This window comes from Cupressus sempervirens, chromosome 8, assembly GCF_028749045.1.
Source record: "Cupressus sempervirens isolate cs-2001-9-10 chromosome 8, ASM2874904v1, whole genome shotgun sequence".
NCBI classification, from domain to species: domain Eukaryota; kingdom Viridiplantae; phylum Streptophyta; class Pinopsida; order Cupressales; family Cupressaceae; genus Cupressus; species Cupressus sempervirens.
Genome location: NC_143125.1, coordinates 668,374,046 through 668,393,699, shown reverse-complemented (window position 1 = coordinate 668,393,699; position 19,654 = coordinate 668,374,046).

Sequence of the window (19,654 nt, the reverse complement as noted above, 5' to 3'; positions counted from 1 at the left end):
TTAGAAAATCTCTTAATAAAAATCACAAGCTGAGTCCTTCTTAGTTCCTTTCATGCCATGGCAGAGAACAAAGAGGAGGCTGGTATTCAACTCGTTACTAATCTTCAACTATTTCATCCAAATTCTTATTTTTAAAGATTACACCAGTTCAGAAAAGCAACTTAATTTTTAAATCTTAAAATTTATCAAAAACATTTTTCTTTTATCCAATTAAACTAAGATAAGTGGGAAATATTATCTGCAAATTTGCAGAGGATCTGCACATGTTGGGAGGCAAAAGAAAGCACTAATATTAAGGGATCAGGGCATTGCTACAGACTGTGTGATGTTTAAACCATCCGCTGTGTGATTGTCGTGCAACAAGGAAAGGTGTAAAAACCAGTATAGTTTTAAAAGGTGGCCTTTCTATTGTAGATGTGTTCGTTAGAAAATGGAGTCATTACTTCAGCATATTGAAGAGCTGTCAACCAGCTTGCAAAGATACGTATTAATCATTGTCTCAATTACTACATTTTCTAGAGTTTTGAACTTTTCTGGAGACTACAGAGATCACAGGTTAAAAAATACGGGTGATGTTGTGCGCATCCTCCAGGTACTACTGCATTCTTCTCAACTTCATTCTTTTGGTTTAGTTATTTATTTTTCCAACGGCCTCGACCTGCAAAGGATTGCAGAGAGAAATTCGATGCTCATACTGATTCTTACCACTTTTACCCTACTGCTTCCACGGTTTGACACTCATTATTCTTACCCGAGTTTATGTATGTTCTATATTTTTACTGAACGTTTGTTTTGAAATCTGGGTCATAGTATTAAACAGTCTGTGAAGAGAAATTTTCGCATTAGGGATCCTTGTCAAAATAAGAGACACAAAAGTTATCTCGGTAAATTTGTCTACATCTACACTTCAGCAGAAAATAGATTTATTTAATCAAATGTTCAACATGACTACACATCTATTTATACACCATACAAACTTAAAGCTACGAAAGAAGAAGCCGAGCAGTGTAGCTGTTGGACTCTAAATTCCCAAAACATTTCTCTATATTCTTCCTTTTACCATACTGAAACCTTAGAAGACTTTGCATAAATGACATTTAGATACAATTAGATAAAATTACCACATCTCATACTCACAGAAGAGATTCAAATCATAATTTGTAAGCTGCTCGATATCTTTGAAGAAGCCATCCAAAATTGTGAGCTGTCCTTGTCTCTCGCCCTCCCTCCACATCCTTCTTTATCTTAAAACTTGTAAAAGAAAATACAATAAGAAAATGTTTGAGGAGAAAAATTACACTCTTCTCATTCTCTTTCCCTCTGGCTCTCCTCCTTTCATGTCTTCATCTCTCCCTCTACCTCATTATCTCTATTTCTCTCATCTCTTCCCCCCCTCTCTCTCTCTAAAGTAAGAACATTAGTTTTATATGATGATGGGATCTAGACTATCAGATTAACAATGGTAAAATATTGTGTGGCATTTTTTGTTACTAGTAATACCAGAACAAGTATGATACACTTATAAAATTATAATTTTTATTATATATTATTTTGAGTTGGTCTGGATAAGAGATGGTAGATCGATAGCTTATCAATGATTCATTTCTCAAAAAAATGTCATAGATTAACCAAACTTACATCTGAACTTTTAATTTTTGAAATGTTTATATGTCAAAATTTTAATTTCTAAAATGATTCAAATTATTTTAGTCTAATTTCATTGACTCGTATATTTTGTCTCTTATAGGAATGGAATTTACCTCACATTTGAAAATGGTTTATACATAATAATATTTATATATTTATGAAACACATGAAACTTATTTTATAATGTTCTAAAATTAAATCTTCATTAATAAATTTTATTTCTAATTTTAACTTTTAATTTTTGAAATGATTATTTTAGAATGTTTAAATATTATCTAATGTATAAAATTTATTTTGATAGTGTTTGAAAATTAAAATAATTGATTAATAAAATCTCTCATGAATAGACCATTTTATATTTAAATATTATTCTCATTTTAAGAAAATATAATATTAGAACTAATTTATATTGCTAATTTTTGTTTATATCATAAATTAAAAATTAATTTTAATTATAACTATTTTTCTATTATGCCAATAGTGGCATGTTCTGATGGTTAAGTTGTTGCATTGTTATTCTTGCCATCAAGGTTCAAATCTCATGGGGATGAGGTCCCCCATTTGTGGCCTCACTGGTTCATAGCTCCAGGTCAAAACGTTTACCCCTTTTTAAAAAATAATAACTATTTTTCTATTAAAAAACATTATTATTCTAATATTTTAATATATATGTCAATGATAATTCTTCTAAACTTTCTATCAAATTCAATAACTTCATTTATTCTCTTATAACTATTAAATTTATAATCTATACATTACATTACCTAGGTGGCATATATACATCAATAGTTTGGTCAATTTAAAGAGGATCAATTGGCATGACCAAAAGAAGGACACACATTCATTAATATATTAAAAGTACAGTTCCTTATGATGCTTTGCATATATTGCACCTTCACACACAAGATATATGCATGCATTCATGAGACACAATTTATTGAACCATGTTAAATCAAAATATATTACCCAAGAAGTTTACCCAGACCTGGCATACCCAGACTATTTAATACTATGACCAAGGTATATGCATGCATTCCTGAGACACAATTTAGTGAACCATGTTAAATCAAAATATATTACCCAAGAAGTTTACTCAAATCTGGCATACCTTCAAGATGGAGATTTTTTAACTTTATGGAAAGATAGGAATGTTGTTATTTTCACTCACAAATTTTTTGACATAAATGTCGCTATGTACACTAAAGCATGCATTTGTAATAATGTAATGATGCAGATACAATAAAACAAGGTGGCCCACCTCTAGAAGCTACTTAACCATTGGAGTAATGCTCCTTATACGATTGTCAGAGTTCCTCCAAATGTCTCTATTGATGCTACTCCTCTCAGGGGCTGCCATCGGGGGGGGGGGTGGGCAGGGGTTGGGTTAGCTTCTCATGTCATCACTCACACACACCTCACTTGCAAGCTTCCTGTCACTGCTCTCCTAGTGGTGTCAGTGGAGGTTAGGGTCTCTGCTCGATTTCTCTGCCTTGAGGTGGCACAAGGTGGTCTCTAGGCCCAGTGGCTCCCCTGACTGGTGGTTGTGTATCCTACTTAGTAAATGGCCTGTCTGCCTGGATCTTGCCATCTTGCTCCCGCAGGTTGATAACAAGGATGAAGCTTAGGCCCCTGATGATGTTGTTGATGGCTGGACTATTCCCAGCCTGCTTGCCAATCCCAAAGATGACTAGGGATTTCATGATTGAGATTAACCACCACCATGGACTGGCACTTCTTTGGCAGCTTGAGGATGTTTTTTATAAGTTTTTTTTGATGAATAGTTGTTGATTCCAGCTAAAGGCATGTGAACTTTGGCAGGATGATCTTATATCGCCCAACCCTTTTTCTAAATTGTAACTTAGTATACTATTTATTAATAGAAAATGACTATTATAAAAATATATTAAAAAAATAGTAATAATATTATATAATCACCCATTTTAGAAAATTTCTACAATTTTGTTAATCTGACTACAAAATGTTAGTATGGATGTAACTGTTGAAAAAAAAAATAGTGTGGATGTAAATGTTGAACAACTCTCTCTCTTCCCTTCCCTTCCAAATAATTAATACAATGACTTACTCATCCTTTATATTTTAAAATTTGTTTCTATATATTCAACTACTTGTTTTGATAAATAGAAGTTTATATAAAAGAAAACTATCATTGATCTTAATTATAGAATATTAGAATATATAATGATGTCATCACATAAATATATTTATATAAAATTTATTACAAATACACTTTCAAATATATTAATTTAAAAAATATATTCAAAATATTTATTAAACTTAATTCTTTAAAGTTCACAACTTTATATTTTATGTTTTTATATCACTTAATAATCAAAGATAATTATTTTCTTCATCTTTTTGCTCAAAATTATTTTACAATTTGCATTGTTTATTAATATTAATAACTATACGTTACAACTTATGTTACAATTTGAATTATTTATTGATAACTATAAGTGAGCATTTTATCCCAAGATTATATACAATTTACATTATTTATTAACAAATGCCACATAGTAACTAGTACTTGCCTTTAGTTTTAATTTAATAAATTTATTATAGTATATAAACTATTTTATTTTAAAAATGTTATATAGTTATATTTTTCTCCAAAAATATTAGTTTAAATTTAAATTTAAATTTTATTTATAAATATAATTATTATTTATATGTTCTATTGCATTTCTTAAATGATAATATGATAAAAGTAATATTATTTTTAAAATATTTTTAACTGAATGACAAAAATTATATTATAAAAGATAATAAAATTAAAATATAAAAATACATTAAAAAAAAACCTTTAAAAAAGTATTAGTTTTACAAATATCAAATTGCTAAATGAGTTCATACATAAAAATATATTAAACATTAATACATTTAGATTAATTAAAAATCCTTTTAAAAAGTATTAGTTTTACAATTCACCCAATCAAATCTTAGAAAAATATTTTCTAAAAATTGAAAAGTTACAAAATCTGCATCTATGCATCTATGCTATGCACAACATATTAGTTTACAAGGAAATTTAAAAGAGCTTAATTATGAGTGGTAGAAATTAAAAAATTTAATCACTAGTTAAAGCATAAAATTCAAAATGTAGAAAGTACTATGTTCAGGATGCCCATCATAGACTTGGTAATTTAGATTTTCTCTTTGTGTAAGAAGTTAATATTTCTAGTTTCATGCTTTCTTCGGCATGCCACATCATTTGGCAATATGGCATTATGTTTTCCTCTCAGCACGAAGTTGGCTGAGGTGGTGTAGTTACTCTCTTGTCACATCAACTTCATTTTGCTATTATTTCACACGGTTCTGACCCCATGCATAGAATTATTTGGCTTTTGCTTTCAATTAACAATCATTCTTTTGGACCCATTAATGTTTATGCTTCCAATGATGTTGTGGACAGATCCTTGATGTGGGCCTAGCTGGTTGACAATTCGCCTCTACCTACTTGGGTCATGTGTGGGGACTGCTAGGATAGTGGGGTTTGGCACACTTGGTCCAATTTTCAAGCTAGCTCTGATCATATATTAAAACATCTCGATCATGCTATGATCACTATGCAATCTTTTTTCTATTTTTCTAAGGATCGAGATTTACCTGTCATTCCCTTGCCAGATGTGATGTTATCTAACCACTATCCCATTTATTTTGTCATTTCTTGGCAAAAAGTTGTCCTGAAGGTGGCCAAGTCTTAGTTTTTCCTGAACACATCTATGTTGATGCATGCCTCCACCACCTCACACATCCTACGTGTTTGAAACTTGGAGCCATGTTTTCATTCTCAAAGGGGATGGATTTAATGGTGGAATGATGCCATTAATAGAACTGCTAGTTTCATGCGCATCTATAGGGATCAATTGGAAATGTTCAGAAAAAGGTCATATGAAGCCAATACCCTTGCCCTCAAAATAGCCTCTGAGGCTCTCACTCTCAATCCCTTTGATATGGATTTAAAAATTCAACTTGCCAAGCTTCGCCATGACAAACAAATTGTTGATAACTATGTTGCTCGAGGAGCCCAAATTAAGTCTCGTCTCCACTAGTTGGAGGTTGGCGATAAAGCCTCAAAGGAGTTCTTTTAGGCTCTTTGAGCCCATCATACCAATGTTTGGATTAAAAAGATAAAACTAGGAACTATTGTTCTATCCAGTCTCTGTGATATCTTGCAAGCTTTTGTTCATCACTATGAGAACGTGTTTGCTTCATAGGGAAATTCGGTTGCTTAGGAGGAAGCTCTCTAAAAGTGTATCTCTATTACTCCAAACTGCCTAGTAGTTGAGCAACGTGCTTTCTATGAGCAACTTCTTTCCCTCCAAGACCTTAAAGAGGTGGTCTATTCCATGGCTGATGACAAGTCCCCGAGGTGTGATTGGTTTCCCTATGAATTTTACAAACACCTCTGGGAGCATATAAGTCCTGATCTAAACAAAGTTTATCTTGAAGCCTATCATTCTAAAAGATTAGGAGCCATTATAAATAAACAAAATATCAAATTCATACCTAGAGCCAATGATCCAGAGGACATATGCAATTGGAGACCCATTACTCTTCAAAATTTGTCTTATAAGATTATTGCCAAGGCTTTCTCTCTCAAAATCAGGCACATGTCGCCTAAAATTGTGCAGCTTGAGCAAACTGGCTTCATCAAGTCCAAATATATTATTGACAACATTATTGCTATTTGGGAAGGCATGGAATGGGCTTGCAAGTCCAATTAGAAGGTTGTCTTTTTAAAGATAGATTTTTCTAAAGCCTATGATTGCATTGAATGGCCCTTCATCTTGGCTATGCTCTAGGCTCTACGTTTTGGTCCCAATTTCCTTTAGTCTGTGGAGATGCTCTTTGGAGATGCTAATGCCTTCGTTACCATCAATAATTCATAATCAGAGGGTTTTGGACTTTTTTCATTCAATTAGGCAAGGTTGCCCTTTAGCTCCACCATTTTATGTCCTTGTTGCTAAAGGTTTTAGCTAGACTTGGTAGCTCATTCTGTGCCTTAAGGACTAGTTCGTGGCATTTCCTTACCTGAATCATCCTTCTAGTTAGTTAATGGAAACTTTGTTGATGATTCCTTTCTTACTCTTTTAGAGGATGAAGAAAATGTCAATAATGCTTTAAGTTTCCTGGACAACTTTTGTCAAGCCTTTCGATCTGCCATTCAATGGTATAAAACACTCTACTTTTTCCAGTCATTTTTGCTAGCTCCACCTTGGCTCAACCAGTTTGAGTTGAAATGGGTTAGGCATGGAGAAATCTTCCACTTTCTTGACATTCCTTTTTCTTTCCAGGATTTGCCTGTGGAACTTTGGAATGTTGTGCTAGCCAAGATTAGCAAGAAGCTTGATTATTGGATCACAAAACCACTCTCCCTTGCTAGGAAATTCCAAATTTTCTCAAATATTCTAGCAGCCACTCATGTGAATTACTCCTCCTTTTGGGATCCCTTCAAAGCTTCATATCTAAAGCTAGAAATATTGCTCAAGGATTTTCTCTAGGCCTCTGGTTCTAATCATCATGGCTTTCATAGAGTTGCCTAGGATTTTTGTTGTCTCCCAAAAGAATCTAGTTGTCTTGGTCTGCTTTCCATTAAGAAACAAGGCCTTTCACTCTGTGCAACATTGATTATTCAAGCTATTTCTAGATATGAAGCCTAGAAGATTCTGCTTTGGCATTGCATTTCTTCTAGCTTTCCTATTAACAGGCCTGTGTGGAAGGGGATTGGTTTCTAAACACTTTCCATTATGCATGAGCCAGTGGCCATACATGGCTCATTTGTTATCAAGAGCATGTAGAAAGCCTAGGAAGCTATTAAACCTTGGCTTCATTGGACTAGAGATGAGTTCCTTAATGGCCTCTTGTAGTGACCCTTTTTTTAATGTCCTTAAAAATTGCTCTTCGTTTCCAATTAAAGTCTTATGAACGACTCTGATTATTTGTTCTATACTTAAAATTGTAATTATTATCAAGAAAATAAAAAATCCTTTATCTATGTATATATATTATTTGATGACTTTGTATAAGATAAAGGACACTTTGGATTAGGCTCTCTTAATTATGTTTCTTTTTGTTTCCCTTATTAAAGGATTTATGCTCTTTCCTTAATAAATAAATGATCTCACTAACTTTATATCCTCTTTCTATTAATCCACTATGAAATTTACCCCCCTTTCCAACTTTTCAACTTTTCCCTTAAATCGCTGCAATTTATCTTTTAGCATTGTTATGTAGTTTAACTTTGGTGAATGCCTCGGCTTCTCTCCCAAATACCCGATTTACATCTCTTCCTTATTCCATATCTTGTCTTGTATTTAGAAGGGGATAACTGGTATTATTGCTCTTTGCTACCACTTGTTCTATGCCTTTAATGAAGAGTACTATAATCTGTCTACTCCGTCCAATGGGTTCTAAATTGATGTTGTTAGTGACTTAGGTTTGTAGTCTTAAGACTTCTGACTACCACGACCTTCTTTGTGAAATGTTCCACATGGTTCAATGAATCAGATTTTTGCCCTCTCTCTATGTGGTTCGGTGAATTAAACTTGTCTTTCAATATCTTCTACCTTCCATGCCTTGTTCTATATTTATTATTCCTAGTGTGTATGATATCTCTAGGGTGGAGTTAACTGTTGATGGCACTTACAGATTCTTTTCTATCTATGACTCTAGAACATTGCAGAATGTTGATTCCACTTTTTTTTGTTCGATCATTTGTTTTTCTTCTCTATAAATACCACCACTAGGCTTGGAAAGAATGCGAGTGAAAGGACGTGACTTTTTGGGAAGATTGGTTATTTTATTATATAACAAATTCATATGCAAGGGAGACACTCGAATAATTTATGAGATATAGTTTTATAAGACATATATCGCTATATAATATTTAGACTATTTAACTATTTCATTATACTTATTAATAGATACTTAATATATATTTAAATTTGTCAATCAATTCATATTCATTAGTTATTAGTAGTGTTTATAATCAAATGTGATAATAGTTAGGTATGTTATTATCTTATTGTTCTATAATGTAATTATAACATTGATTTATTCCTATATCTTGATATTATTATGATGGATGATAATTATTTATATTATTATTACTATGAATAATACAAATGATTAAATAAATAGATCATAACTATTTTATCATTATTATTTCTTTTTTTGAATGAGCGATAATAGAATTATTATTATTATATTATTATGGATAATATAATCAAATAAATCATAAGTATTGGTCTATATAGTTTATCATTATCATTCTTATTGTGAGTAATCAATAAGAGCATGAATTTTTATATTTTATAAGATTCTCTTTAGAAGGGGTCATGACAATCCACCCCTCTCGAATTTTGCTTGTCCTCAAGCAATAAACATTTTCATATTTGTTTCACCTTATGTAATGAAATTGACTACTAAATCCCATTCAAATATTTACTTGTAATATTACTTTGTTTATTCTATAAAGAGCCACACATGTAGTATGCATTCAAAGTATACATATGAGTGTATGAAGAAACAAAGAAAACACAAGGCATACACATTGATGCATGAAGATGCGAAGTAGACACGATGTAGACACATCATACATAGCCTTTATTAGATCCTAAAATTAAAAATGCACACTGACTATACTTCTTTATTAGGCTTATGAACCCTGAAACGACAAATAAGCATCAATACATGCATATAAATATAAACGTCAAAGAAATTTGAATGATAATAAGTTAATTGAAGTCAAATCCATGCTAAGCCCAAGAGCAGAACTTTGGCCCCCTTGGCCCCAGTGGTAGGTGTTAAGCATTCACATGAGGTGGTCTACTTAGTGGATTGCTTGTTTGGCTAGAAAGGTTCTTGTGGACAGGAGTCATTACTATCTTCCCCTTAACTAGCACTACAATAGGGTGTCCTAACCGCTCTCCCTTGATTGCAAACTCCATAGGAAAGTTGATAGGGTGCCCTTACTATCTTCCCCTTAACTAGTACTATAATAGGGTGTTCTTCCATGATTGTAGACTCCATAGGAAAGTGGTAGGATTACCTTTCTATCTTCCCCTTAACTAGTATTGCAATAGGGTATCATAGTAGCTCTCCCTTGATTGTAGGCTCCATAGGAAGGATAGATGCCCTTATAGTCTTTCCCTTAACTAGTACTATAAGGTGTCTTAATAGACCTTCCTTAATTGAACACTCCATAGGAAGTTAAATGTGGCCTTTCCCTTAACTGATACTACAATAAGGTGTCTTAACAAACCTCCCTTAATTGTAGACCCCATAGGAAAGTTAAACATGGCCTTTCCCTTAACTGATACTACAATAAGGTGTCTTAACAGACCTCTCTTAATCGCAGACCCCATAGGAAAGTTAAATACAGTAGGGTTTCTATATAGTCTTTCCCTTAACTAGTACTACAATAAGGCATCTTATAGACCTTCCTTGATTGTAGACTCCATAGGAAAGCTAATTGAAATCCCTAAATCATTTCTCAAATAATCAATTTTACACCTTTATGATTACATTAATTAAGGAAAATTATAATTTCATATTTTTAATTATGGTTGAACTTCCTCGAAGCTCCATCTGTTCCCTTGATCATATCTCATCTTCTTTGGTGTTGTTCCTTCTAATTCTGGGTCGATTATTTCCTCTATTCTATGAACTTGACTTTTCTTTCCACATTTATGTCCTGGTTCCCATGATTCCTTGCAGTTGAAGAATAATTTCTTCCTTCTTAAGTCTTCTCGTTGTTTTTGAGCTTTCTCATCTTGGCATAGGTGACCCTTTTCAAAGTCTTTTCCACAATGAAAACATTTTCTTTTTGGGAATTCTTGCTTGTGATTTTCACTCGTATCATGGAATGGTTTGCTATGGTTGTTTGAAGGTCTACAACTTGATGATGACATTTCTAATCTCAAAGTTGTTTCAATGGCATCGTCCAAAGATGTTGGTTTAAGAGCACTAACCAACCCTCTTAGTGAATCTTTTAATCCTTCCATGAACAAGTAAGTGAGTCTATCATTATCTACTCATGTAACTCTGACTGAGAGTTTTTGGAATTTGGTTATATAACCTTCGACTGATCCTTGTTGCTTGATTTGAGTCAACTTTCTAAAGTCTTCTTGAGGGTGCTTTCTATCAAACCTTTTAATGATTTTTTGAGAAAATTCTTCATAAGAAGTAATATTTTTGTGTCCTTGAGTGACAAGGCCATGATGCCACCAATCATGTGTCGTGCCTTCTAAGTGAAGGATCGTAAATTGAAGTGCATCCTCTTCTGTCATCGGGATAAGGGTAAGATAAGTGTTTAATTTTTGTAGCCAAGCGCGTGCAGTGGTCTTTTCCAATCCATCAAAATTTGGAAGCGTTACTTTATTTACTTTACTTTTAAGATCTTGATTTTGTGGTCTTCTTCCTCTCCTGGGAGTTTCTTTCCTATTGGCTTCACAGAATTCTCTAAATGTTACTAGCTCTCTGATTTCTAGTTCAAGACTGGCATAAGCTCTTGCATTCTCAATGGCATTATTGGTTGTTTGTCCCTCTCCTTCCATCGAGGGGTCCTCCTGAGGTAAGAAAGGAGGTTTGGACACCCGAGATGATGAAGCTTCATTATTTTCTGAGTGGTTTGAACTTATGTCTCTTCCACTAGCATTGTTGTTTCTTAGATTGTTTATGGAATTTCCCATGTTTTGCAATGCTTGAAGGAGTGCTTGGTTTGATTTCTCCATCTTCTCTACTAGAGTTTGGTTTGTTTGTTCCATAATGTTCCTAAGTTCGTTAGATATTTGTTCATTCATCTTTGCTCTTCTTTTCATTTACTATATTTTCAGGATGGCAGGATCAGGCTCTGATACCAATTGTAATGACCCTTTTTTTAATGTCCTTCAAAATTGATCTTTGTTTCCAATTAAAGTCTTATGAATGACTCTGAGTATTTGTTCTATACTTAAAATTGTAATTATTATCAAGAAAATCAGAAATCCTTTATATATATATATATATATATATATATATATATATATATATATATTTGATGACTTTGTATAAGATAAAGGACACTTTGGATTAGGCTCTCTTAATTATGTTTCTTTTTGTTTTCCTTATTAAAGGATTTATGCTCTTTCCTTAATTAATAAATGATCTCAGTAACTTTATATCCTCTTTCTATTAATCCACTATGAAATTTACCCCCCTTTCCAACTTTTTAACTTTTCCCTTAAATCACTACGACTTATCTTTTAGCAATCTTATGTAGTTTAGCTTTGGTGAATGTCTCGGCTTCTCTCCCAGATACCCGATTTGCATCTCTTCCTTATTCCATATCTTGTCTTGTATTTAGAAGGGGATAACCGATATTATTTCTCTTTGCTACCACTCATTCTATGTGTTTAATGAAGAGTACTATAGTCTGTCTGCTCCATCCAATAGGTTCTGAATTGATGTTGTTAGTGACTTGAGTTTACAGTCTTAAGACTTCTGACTGCCATGACCTTCTTTGTGAGATGTTCCATGTGCTTCAATGAATTAGATTTCTTCCCTCTCTCTACGTGGTTTGGTGAATGAGACTCATTTTTCAATATCTTCTACCTTCCGTGCCTTGTTCTATATTTATTATTCCCAGTGTGTATGATATCTGTAGGCCAGACTTAACTGTTGATGGCGCTCACAGATTCTCTTCTATCTATGACTGCAGAACGTTGCCACTGCTCTCCCAATGGTGGTGATAGTGGATGGAGGCGCCACTTAGCTTCCCCACCCTGTGGTGGCTCTAGTTGGTCCCCGACTCCTCCTCTCGGTACTCGTCAAGTGCATTCTGGGAAGTGGCCTTGCCTAGACTTGACGATTTCTCCTCCATAGCCAGAGGTTAAAGATGTGGAGGCTGCCATTAATCCTCTGGTTACTACTGCTACTGATGATGGCTGGACTATTCCCAACCCGCCCTCTAATCCCACAAATGATTGGGGTTTTCTTAATAAAGGTGATCCACCACCCTCGGCTAGCACTGCTTTGGCAATCTTAGGTTGCTTTATATATATTTTTTGATGAATAGTCTCTGTTTCTGACTGTGGCTATGTTTTAAGTCTAGCTTCGGCCATGTGAACTCATTCGTAGGGTGATCTTGTATACCCTGGCCCTTTTTTGTGAATTGTAATCTTTATATATTTTTTAATAGAAAAGGACTCTTCATCAAAAAAGAAATCAAAATGTATCACAATACTACTTAGCAAGTACTAATAACTATATATGATCATTTTTTAATATGACATACGTATAACCATCTCCATCTCAAGGACTTAGATTTGTTTCAGCCCAAGATTATATTAAAAATTAAATTAAATATTTATTTTTATTAAGGTGATTAACATACCATGTAATTATGTAAGTCTACTATTATAAAATGTTTTGCAGAGCTAAATTCACATAGAGGAAAACAATAAACCTATAATTTTAGACACAAATGGCTCTTTTCCCACTCAGCCGACCAAGAATGGATCTATCAATCTTATCGCCTTCTTTTTCTCATTCAAATGAAAAGATGGACAATTTGAATAATTGTCTAATGATTTCAATTACATGCCTAATGAAGTATCACAGCCGGCAGACTTACAGAGGCAAAACTGGCAGAATATGACCACTTCACTACACCCAGTGCCCTTCACCTTCCTACATACTAGTGGCGGATGGGTTTATGGTGGCTCGTCCTTTTTGCCTCCACTTCAATGGTTGCAGGGCCTGCAATGAGAAGACACACATATTTAATTCTTCTAACATTCCACCTAAACTGCTTCCAATCAAATCACGCTACAATGATAGGTCAAGATTGTTTTGATGGTAGTCATTTTGACTACACAAATTTTAGCTCACCTCTCTTCAAATAAGAAAATGCCTATGCCCTAATAACACATTTATTTTGTTCTTAGCGAAAGAAGACTTCATAAGTGTCTTCAAAATTATTATTTTTTCTTTCTATCCTTATTATCTCTCTCGAATTACTTACGACAAAATCATGTTCTTTTTATCTGTTTGTTTTAATCTTCACTTTGATAAGATTCTCTTAGAATACGCTTCTACAAATTCAACCCTATTAACTACTAAAGTTAATTTTTGTTTTACCCATACTTCTACACTCCCATTTTCTTTGAGATTTTCATTTTTCTTATCTTTATTACTTTTCATATTTTCCCGTGTTCTACAGTTTTCTATTATATTCGATTTCATTGTGTAACATTTATCTGATTGAATATACACAATAATAATCATTCGTATTGATATATATTCCTTGTAATATATGTTTGCTATGATGACCATCTATTCATCTAGCTCACTATAATATAAATTAAACACTTATAAATGCCATAATTAGATGATTGACATTTTCAATACATTGGCAGCCCAAGATAAAACTATTAAAGATAGCAAGGGCAGACAACCCAAAATTCTATATGCAAAATTCAAGTCACTCTTGTTTTTGGACAGTAGCTTATTAGGCAAGTCCCCTACTTATAATTAAGGTTACAAATTCATATCATCAAATATGATGCCACATCAGCATGTATTTTGCCAAGGTGTCCAAAACAGGCCCAAACAAAAATGAGACGAATCATAGTGCATTAGAGACCCCCATATTGGTGTAGGTGATATAGCATCACACTAGTGGCTATTTTTTTGGGAAAAGTGATGCATTTCATTCAATTATGGGTAGTCACAACTATTGGTGCACTCTTGTCAAATATGTTAGATATTAAATTAGTAAGTGTTGATGTTAAGTTATCAACTCTTAGCACAAACATTGAAACCTCTTCAATTATTGAGTCTTCTCCCCTATTAGCACTTCCACATACCAAAAATCATCAAAAGTTAATAGTGCATGCTCCACTTCTAAATCGTTCTTACACTATATTTTTTTCCGAAGTACTACAAATACCATCCCTTAACTTGGTTACTCCATATCCCTCCATATCTTAATAGTTTGCCTTAAACTATTATATTTACTCATATTCTTAGAATTCCATACTATTCTTTGAAATAAAAAATTTTATTCTAAAAAAAATTTGGCTGGAATTCAGTGGCTTCCATTCCAAATATTTGAGTGTTTCAAATATAATCTTTGACTGAAGCTGACCCTTACGTTCTTGTGCTTTTAATCTCATGCTTTTAACCCTTTATATCAACCTTCCCTCCCCGAACTTGGCAGAAACTATGGTGCCCTACAGCTCTTTCTTATATTTTCCTGCTCCCACCTTCATTCTATTTTATTTGCTTCTTTAGGTGGCTGCGCCGCTTTCAAGCTTGTTTCCAAAAGCAACAAAAGCTACTTCTTTTGTTAATTTTTATTTATTATTATTATATATATATATATATAGTAACGGATACTTTCTAACATCCCTTTCAAAGTTTTTTTTTTTCCCTACGCGGCCTTGACGGTCTCTCATGCAGATGAAGGAAAATGAGAGAAACCCAATAACTTTTAAACAACGGTTATTCATCGACAAAGCATACTTTTATAATGGCTCACCCAAATTACCTACACTCCCTCCAAATGAAAGCAATAGAATTCACTTATATTAGATATGTACAACAACATACTTTCATAAGCAACATAACAGTATTATGTATACTGAGACGGACCAAACCTATCGGAGAGAAACCAAAGGAGTAATAGATTTCACAATCCAACACATCATCCATATCATTTCTTCTATATATGATGAACAACCCTAAGAATACAAGCATAAATAAGCCCAACCAACATTACTGCTATCATGATAAAGAACCCTAACAATACAAGTAAGCCCAATAGATATTACTGCCATCATGGGCATTTCATGGAAACATCAAAAAGGTGTGCGCCCAACTGTTCCGATTGAATTGTTGCGAAAAACAAATCAATGAATGGCGCTGTAAGGTAAATTGGGTTTCATTTTTTTATGGGGGTTTAGTCCGAGACGTAGTTCTAAATCAACTTCTTCGTTGTCCTGTAAAGAAGCCGTATCCTCCACATTAAATTTCATTTGGTGCTTTTTACGAGACGAAGGTTTCTCCCAGATATAATTTTTTCCAGTAACAGGAGTGCACAACTGAGGGAATAGAGAAGACCAGGCAGACTGATCAAGTGGAGATGGTATCGAAGGGAGGCGAGAGGCGGAGCCAGGCGTCCAGCCACACTTTTCCAATGTAGACCTCTCGCCACAGTGGCCGTTCATATGCCCGCCCAAAGCTTGTGAGCAGTTAAAAACTCTTTTGCAATACGCGCATTTGTAGAACTTTCGAACCGCCGGTTCCGGTTCCGGTGCCGCTTGCCCCATGTGACCTTCGGCTACGCCAACCTGCTCTGAGTTTTGGCTCGCTTCCTCATTTTCATTCTGTTCTAAACTCATTTTCTTATCAGAGCTATTAGAAACAAAATGAAGCACAAAAATGATGTTAATGGTGTCTGTTAGACCTTAGTCCATCTATTGATGATTATATTTCTTTCCAGAGGGTCGACATAAGTTGTCACATGAACGCCATAATTTAGATTTCCGTTGACCTTTGTTGTAAGCATCGTCATGAAAGAAGACGGACAAAAAACTCTGGGCAAATCTGCATTGGAGAAATCAATACTTGGCATTGTATGGATTGGCGTTGAGTATAACCGGCCCTCGAAACATTTGGACATGGTGCAGGTCTGCTTGTACCCTCGGGCTTGCCGTAAAACAATAAACGTTGACTAGTGAAATCATTAATTCCAGTTTATGATCTCTATGAGATTAAATACAAATATAATATTAAAGTGTGATTATTTAATATAAATTAGCTTTCCTAAGCAATCTTTTTCATTCGCTTAATTGAAGTGACGTGTCTTTGAATTGTTGCTAAAATAGGAACTTTATTAAAATGGAATGTCCTTGTTGTTAATTTAAGCAGTGTTTTCATACTATTTAAATTTACAAGGTTTTTTACTCAATGCTTTAATCTATATATCTAATTGATTTTTTTTAATGAACAATTAGTTTCTATTAATTTTAATATAAAGTTGCATATTCAAGAAAGAGGGGTTGGCAGTTATAGGATCACCAAGCAAATGTTCACTTGGCGCAAAGACTCGAAACCATTTAACTATACATAAAATAAAAATAGTATATAAATACCTTAGGTTGCAATATTAGTGCAAGTCAAGAGAGGTGGATCATGCTGGTCATTAGAACTGCATACATCATCAAGGGTTAGAGGTGGATGTGAAAGAGATCACCCATCATTTTCATTCTATTCGTTTTCTTCTTCTTAATGCTTGGGACGTGAAATGTGAAGCACTTGACAAGGAAAACCTTTATCATTCGTGATAGGGCGTCACCTAGAAGAATAAGTAGGAGTTGTGGTAGGAGAAGCAATAGGGGACCAACTAGAGTCAACCAATAAAGGAGAGGTAAAGCAACATTTTCACTCATCTTGATGTCCCTTACTAGAGAGTTGTGGGATCAGGGACCATGGGATCTGTGAGTAAAAAGGAAAGAGATGTAGCCACAACAACATCCATGAGGTAGATTGCAGTCATTAGATGAGGAGGTTGGTGACACTCGAGCCATGATACAGAACATTCCTGCAATGCTAAAGAAGCTCCTCTAGGTGGGCCACCTCCAAAGCCACTTTCTCAGCTTGCACTTGAATTGTCAACATAAAAATATTCCATATAAAGGCTCTATAGTACATACAAACATGAGAAACCATTTGACTATGAGAAAAAATAACAACATTTCTATCTTTGGAAATTGTGAGAAGGATCTTAATTTGAAAAGCATGCCAAACTTGCAAAAACCTATAAGGATGTCCAAGAAGATCCCAGAGAAAAACCATTTGCCAAGAAAATTACTCAAGTTTGAAGAGCTTAAAGAAAACATGTATCCAGCTTGAGAAATGTAGTGCTTTCTAGAAAATCTAGAAACTATACATGAAAGTCTTTGGTTAAACACTAAATACACATCTAGGATAAGGAATTCCAAGAAAGCTAAGCCTTGACCATTAAAGCAAAAATATGGTAAAGCATAAACTAGGAAAAATGAGAAATTTTAGGTTCCATTATGGTAAATCAAACATTAGGGATAGGATGTCAGGTTTTTTTAGAAGAGTTTGAAGCCCATCATTGGAAAAGGATTGTAACCATAGGAAAATGAGGACTAACAAATGATAGCTAAACTTGGGCTTCTAGTTAGAAATGGGACTAAATAAATACCATTTCGAGTGCTTCCACCAAGGTGTGACATAAGTAATACAAAACTTATGAATTAATGAAGGTGGTAAGGTACAAACTAGTAAGTCATAAGTCTCCTAGTTTGGGTGACACAAAAAAAATGAGATATGTCTATCTTCTCATGAATGAAGGCTCATAGTAACTCTGGAGAAAATATCATAGGGAGTTCGAATACCATACTTGTGAAAAAGAAGAGCACTAACCCCTAGAAGATTGGTGATTAGAATACCTTGAATGTAAAAAAAAGGGGAGACTGCCATATGGTATGTTAGTTCATTAAGACCCCATACCAAAAATCATCACCAACCCATATGATCAAAGGATTCATAGCTTCCCAAACACTCCAAAGGCTTTTGGGAACAAAAGTATCTTAGATATACATAATCTCTTTCATAATAAAAAGTATTTTAGAGTTTATACCCTTCCACAGATATTCATGCATAGGGAATCCTAAATAAATACAATGTCACAAAAGAACCTTCTAGAATTAATCTCTAGTAAGGGCATTAATGACCCATTTGGCATATAGAGCCAAACCTTTCTTATGGGTGTCTAAGAGGCCAAGACCTATGAAGTCCTAGGGAAAACAACATAAGTCCCAGGTGACTCTTTGGAGCCCATCACTTGAATCTTAGAGAAAATCTCTAAGAAGGTACTCTAACTTCAAACAAGAAGCTCTAGGAAGATCCCAGAAAGAATAATAATAAATATGAGTAGAAACAAGGACTTAGGAGAAAATATATAACTTACCCACTAGATAGAGAGGCTTGGTAATCTAGTAATCAAGTTTCTTCTCAATTCAAGAAAGAACTACATTCCAAACATCTGCAAGATTTTCCTCGAAGGTAAAAGGAATTCCAAGGAATATGAAAACATGTCCATGGTTTGTCCTTTTCTAGCCAAATTTAGAGAAGAAAAATTAGCACTTTGAAAAAAGAATAACAACAAAAAAGAGTTTTGTGCTACTTAATTGCCAACCTTGAAGAAAGATAAAAGTTGTCTAGACATTTAAGAGTCACTTTCACAGCATCCTTACCTTTAATTAGACTATAAAAGGATCCATCTTCAAAATTCCTATTGTTGGGCTAAGAAGGTGAACCAACCAAGGATATTCCTCTAACAACACTAGTAAAGATGGAATGAGAAAACAATACAACCCTTATGCAAAAAAGAACATATCAAAAAGGATTTAGGGGACAACCCTAGTGAATGGAATGCAAGAGGCCAAAATCCTTAGATGACACTCTTTATGTTAAAAAAAGGAGAGGAATATCTCAAAATAATCTAAATACAATCAATAAAGGTAGGGCCAAAACCAAGGGCTACAAGAATGGATAAAATGAAAGGCACTCAATGTGGTCATAAGATTCGAAAAATTCAATCTTAATTAAAATAGTTTCTTTCTTTGATTTTCTAGCCAACCCTATACCTTTGTGGACATCAATGATGTTTCTCAAAATGTAATGAGAATCAATAGAACTAGTCTTATTAAGGAAAATCAAAATCAAAAGGATATGACAAAGCTTGAGAGCCAAAGCCTTAGAAATGATCTTGCAAATTATAAATCTACTTATGATCTCGTACATTGGAAATGAACTTATTATCACTCTGGTTAATTATTTGTCAAAAATGTTGGGATATATAAGCCTCTAGATACACCTTGTGTAGCTCAATGTTTATATGATTCTAGAGGGTTTTGTAAAATCCACAAGGGGAACCATCACACCATCGGGCTTTGTAAACAATCATAGA